The following is a 6,382-nucleotide window of genomic DNA, read 5'->3' as shown; positions in this document are numbered from 1 at the left end:
AAGTGATATATCTTAAGAGATTACATATACACAAATACATATGTTTAGCATATTTTTTATTACTCAAAATTCAATATGAATCATACTCGTATGCTGGTAGTGGTCCTCTTCCTGTTGCATTGCATTTACAGTTTGGAATTCCTTACACTGAGATGGCAAAAGGTGTAACACAAAGAAAGATCAATTGTATATTTATTACACAGTAAACTAGTACTCACGTTCCATTATAATCAGAAGTAACAACCCTCTAGATGATTAACTTTAATATGTAAAATACAGACCATGTTCCAGAAATGGAAGAAACATAGACAAATTAAGACTCCAAGTGGAAGAAAAAGACTAGTAACTCAAAGAGGGGCTATGAAAGTTGCTTGAGATATTTGTAAGAATCCAAAACAAACAGCAGGGCATCTCCACAAAAAAGATTAATGTTTTACAAAGGCCTTCCCAGTTTACAGACTTAAATATAATTGAAAACCTGTAGGTTTGAGGAAGGCCTGCACAAGGCAGACTTGGAACAATTATGCCAAAAAGAATGGGCTAAAATGACACCTGAAAGAATAGAAATACTTCTCAGTGTACCCAAACAGGTTGGAGGAGGTTAGAAATGCAAAGGGAGGACTTACAAAGTGGTAGAGAACATTTCACAAAAGGGAGAAGCCAACTTTTGCACTGATGTGATGCATCCAGAAAGTATTACCAACCTGTAGCATCATAATTAAAAAAGAGTTGATGCTTTAATTGGTGCTGAAGATGCTTCGACGAAGTATTAAGGATATGCAGTAAATAATTATGTGTGATTTATTTTTATTTTTAATACATTTGTAAAGAGAACTAACTTCTTTCACGTTGTCATTATGGAGTAAAAAGTGAAAACTTTCTCCATGCACTCTATATATTTTAATTTTTTACTTTCTTTTTACACACTAAATGGCCACATTTGTACTAGCTAAGTGTGCTTTAAATATTATGTTGATGAAAGTTCTAATCTTTTGCCATTTCAAATTAAGGGGATGCAGTGTGCTTTCTGGTTATTGCTTTACATTCTTCTCTCTCCCTTCATTATTCCCTGCCTAAACATCAATGGTATCAAATTAACAAGTGTAGTGACCTCATTCCAACTGGAAGGCTTTATTTACGGCCTTATATGAAAAGAGTACTTTTAATAGTCCTACTCAATAATCGTTGTGGCTGACCTACTTCTGCTTTTTTGTTGTCTTCACTCAACAATAGAAGGTGAACTGTCCATTAAAAGAAGCAGAAGCTCCAGTTTTCCCTCCCACCCCAGTCATTCCATCTTGGTGCAATGAAGCAGAACATTTAGCGTCCTGGTTAAAGGGTGATTTAAAGCTCTTTGTCTTACAGAAATACATTACCAGCTTAATAAAAGCAAGGCTGAGTTATAATTTCTCTTCCTACAAATGATACAAATCCAGTCTCAGGAGGTTGTATTTAGTGCTTATAAAGAGCATTCACCCCTTTGGAAATTTTCCAAGTTCTCTTTTCTTTAATCAGTTTGGATTTTTTTGACAAAAAGTACATAAACTGAAACAGATCTCTAAAAAACAAACAAAAAAAACAATCTAATTCAAATTGATATCAGTATAGAGACTGCAGAAGTATTTACCTTCTTTAAAGAAAGATCACTGGTGAATCCTGCTGGTTTCTAGCATCACACAGCGAGTAACATACACAGATGTAATGGGTTTAAAGGATTGTAGTATTATTGCCAGTGATGGACACATAAGAAATGGAGGCAACATAGCAGAAGCTAATGGAATGAGTGTGAACGGATCTGTGCCTGCATTGAGATTCTGTGGCCACTTCATCAGTGACTGTCTGGGCCTTAGTGGACCCAGTTCGAGACAAGCTTATTACTGAACTTTTAGAGGTGGATTTTCACTTTTTTTAAAAGGTCTAAAGGTCCTAGACAATGCCCTGATTTCAGCAAGCTGTCACATCAAGCCTGGTTTCAACTTAGAAGAGCTCATCTAATCTGAGTATAGCTGTATTTATAATTACTTTTGTTATGATCAACTAATATGAACAAGATGCCAGAAAAATTGCACAAAAACAACAAAAAACAATTACAAGTCACCAGAGATGTTTTTGGCAGCCAAAAATCAAGAACCTGGACGTATAATGATATAAGAACTGTCAGGTGGCTCGAACGCTTCAGGGTTGCATCTAATGATCACTTGGTCTTCAAAATGTAACAGTACACTTGGGACAACAACACACACCTGCTCCCTCCAAACTCTGCTCAGTAAGAATTAAAGAGAAGCATGACAAAGAGAAACAAGTTAGCGGAACATGACACACGGGGGAGGGAAGGGTTGTTTGTAAATGTCTTTACAACACTGGACAAGCACAACACAAAGACACACAGTCCATATTAGGGGAAATGGTTTAATTTGGAGACAGAGGCAAAGAAACACACCACACATGAACAAACATTGAGCAAAAAAAGAACAGTATTTTGGCTACACACTCCTCTATGGGGGGGAAAAAAAAACCAAAACCTCTACACAGGTAAAAAGCAAGGCTCAAACTAAACAGTTAACTCTTTAACTAAGACAATTATCCACACAAGTTGTCGAAATCTTGATGACCATTAAAGTATGTGGACAGCACAAATACTAACATGAAACTTACCACGATTTAGAGGATCCCAACCCCTCCCGCCCCGAAACTGATAAATGAAGTGAGGAACATGTAGAGATCCAAGTAAAATCAAAATCTGGCATATTTTTAGGAGACAAAAACTAAATTGCTTCACACCACCAAGAGGCCATACTCAAGACCTGATCAAGGCGAGGCCACATTGAGAGGCCAGACAAATTTTTTTTCCAATATAGATTTTTTTCTTTAATTTCCAATATAAAAAGCTTCACTGGTACAAAATACATATGAACAACCAGTTATAGAAATTGGAAAGCCTGTGTCTTTTTTTCCTTTTTCAAATCCCACCCAGTTTCAAAAAATTGATAGACTAAAAAGGAAAAAACAAAAACAAAAAAACAATACACTTCACATCAAGATGCACCCACTTTGGCTTTCATCAAGACAAGACAAAACAACTATTAACTTATTGATGAAACAAAGTCCTATCGGGCAAAAAAATAACAGGAAAAAAATGTATTTCCCTCTTTTCTTTTGAATCAAGACAATATCTTAAGATGCAAAGCTACCACACTGTCAAGTCAATAGCACTTCAAAATGTGAAAACAGAAAAAAAAAACAAACAAAAAAAAAACACGTGATTGTTAGAGCTTAAACTGAATTTAATGGAAGCCCCTGAAGTGAGTCAAGTTCCTGTTGGGACCGCTGTGACTGTACATTGTGCTTTTCTTTAAACTGATTCACAGTAACACTTCACCGCCAGACATGCAGTTATTTCAGTGTCTGACAAGACTCATTTTAGGATCCTAACATGGCATCCCAGTCGACTTTCACTTAGCTTGGTTTTGACTTACTTTAAAATTCCCTAAACACATCAGATCACCAGTCATTTGTATAGCAAAGTGTTACAGTACACATGTTCACACTAAGAAAAGAAGTTTAACCTTTAAAAGGTACAGGGAAGTTTATTGGTTATCTACATTTTTTTTTTTTAAACGAACTGTTCAAATTGAGTACATCACAATACACGTTTACCAATAACTTGACACACAGAGCGTGTGTGGAGGGGTAAAGGGGGAGGGAGGGGTCATGAGCAGGTGACAAGAGCTTTCATGACACTGGCATAAATAGACCAAAAAAAGAAAAGAAAAAAAAAGGCAAACTGCAGCAATCTCCAAACGAAGGCCTAATAAGGATGTGTAGGCAGTTTCTAGACGTATATATGGCACTTTGAATATTGTATTGCATTTGGATAGAAAAAACACACTGTAAAAAGCACATGCCCATTTTTTAAAAAATGAAATCAGTGGTACCTTGGAGATTTTGGGATTATAGTCACACACACATTCAGCAAAAGCAATTAGTTCCCACAATTGTGCTTAATGTCTCCTAACAAAACTACACTTTCCGCAAGCACTGTGTCAAATTTGGTACCTCATATTTAATTGGAATATTTATTTTGAGGGAAAAAAAGTAAAAAATAATCAAATAGAGACAATTGTGCATTTTGTGTCATAACCCTGTGTGAATGTCTGGTTTCACACACGAAAAACCCCTGAGTTGACAACTCTGTAGCGCCACCAGGTACGCAGCTTTCTTGAACCCTTCTTTGGGGGTGAAGTGGTTATTTTATCAGGGGTGCCCTAACAACTTGAAGTACAGACAAAACCACCCCAATTTTAAAAAAAAAAAAAAGGAAAAAAGAAAAAGTGTAAACTTTGTGCTAAAAAATGGAATGTATTCGTCAACCAACACTGGTGTGGTGGACTTAGTAGTATTAATGTGCTGTGCATTGTGTACGACTCAAACATGATAGTGGAAGTTAAATAAAAAGGATCTATAAAATGTGCAGAGACCCACAGGATGTGTATTATGTCCATGTGATCTCGTCTTCAGGGGCTCCCACATCTGTAATCACAGAAGGTGTTTTGTGTCCTACGTTGTGTGTGTGGATGTATAAAGAAAGCTAGGTACTATAACAGGAAAGAAAAGTTTTGTGAATTCAAAAACACTGAGTCTGACATATGGGCACTTCAACACCAATATAAAACAAAAGAACAACATTGTCTGGCATCTGTATGATTAAAAGACTTGCAAATCATCAACATGAGGCATCCAAACAAAACCAAAGTGAAACATCCATTAATTAAATTAATGAGAAATATACAGAAAGTTAACAAGATGTACCGTGGAAGTTGAACACAAACCTTTTTTAGAAAAAAAAGCCTAAATACATAAAATGACCCTTAAAGTTGAAATTACAACTAATGGAGAGGAATTTCTGACCTAAGTTTTTTTTTTTTTTTTTTTAATTTACTAGAGATGACCCTCAAATGGCCACGCTGATCAAACTGATTTTAGTCCTCTTTAAAAATGTAATACACTGAAGACTCCCAACACAGATGATATTACAACATAACCTACAAAAAACCCAAAGTTTTGCCTGGGTTCTGTTAGTTAAACTTCTATAGATTCAATGGTAAAAAATATAGGTAATCTAAGTGTGCATTTAAACCACAGATTGTCTATTTGTGAATCAGTTCTAAAAAAGTTGACTCATGTAGGTAGTCATCTCTCTAAACAGAGCAAATGTACCTTTTATTGTGCCATTAATAGTTCAAAATAAACACTGGATAATTTTGTAAATGAAAATTTAAACAGCCTTGGTGTAAATCTTCACACTGCCCACAAAATGTAGAGATCATTACAGAGCACTGAGACAGTTTTTACTGGTCAGACTGTCAAAGAGTTGGAAAGTGGTCTGAAGCATGGGTTTGTTTCTCTATCTTTTAAAGAAGCCAACATATTGCTAATGGCACCAAATAGCACAGCAGTGTGCCAATCCCTGTATTTAACTTTCAAGTGAACTTTACTGAGAGAGGTAAAAAGAAAGCAACATAAAAAAGCTAAATTAAAAAGAAAATATCCCACAGGTTTTGTTAAAACATTTGCAAAAACAAAAAGGTCTCTTAAATGAATTCAACGCAGATAAATTTCACATTGATTCGCTTGACCTCTCTCCCACCTGTCACATTTCTATACAGAAGGAAAAAAACAACAAAAACAACACAAAAAATGAACACACATGCAGAAAACTCAGGTTGAGCTAAGGTCAAGGGTCAGTGGGTGGCCAGGTATTGGTCAGGCGAGCTTAGAGAGACATCACAGACAATGGTGGGATGATGAGGCCAGGAGTTTGGCTTGGCTGTCAACATCATGAAGACATGCTAGGCTAATGATGAGCAAACAGGCATGGAGATTTGTTCTAAAAAAGGAACAAAAACATGGAAGAAAGAGGGGAAGAGAGAGAGAAACAGAGGGAGTGGGAGAGAAAGAGAGAGAGAAGACAAAGAGGAGAGAAGAGAAAGTTAGGGGCACAGCACAAGAATCGTTTAGCCATGAGGCACAAACAAAAAATTAAATAAAAAAAACAAACAATGCCAATCACCACATACAGTAAGGACAAAGCGGCAAACACCCCCTCCCCATTTCTCCTGACACACAAAAATAATACAGATTTAAGGAAGGGACACCACCAGGACATATATGGCAGAAACTCTAACATGCACAAACTGTATACTTGGCACCCAAAGAGATCCATCGTGAGCCAGTCCCTTGTAGGGGACTTGGAGGATGGATGGAATGATTGGAAGAGGTTGTTAGAGAAAAACAAAAAGAAGAGGTTGCCTAACTCAACAACGGCTTACAAAATGAGACAACACAGAGGGGAGACAAAGAATGAAACACAGATAGGAGGAGG

Source organism: Channa argus, chromosome 4, assembly GCF_033026475.1.
Source record: "Channa argus isolate prfri chromosome 4, Channa argus male v1.0, whole genome shotgun sequence".
Classification (NCBI taxonomy): Eukaryota; Metazoa; Chordata; class Actinopteri; order Anabantiformes; family Channidae; genus Channa; species Channa argus.
The sequence above is the reverse complement of the archived record's forward strand: the minus strand, read 5'-3'. Positions refer to the sequence as shown.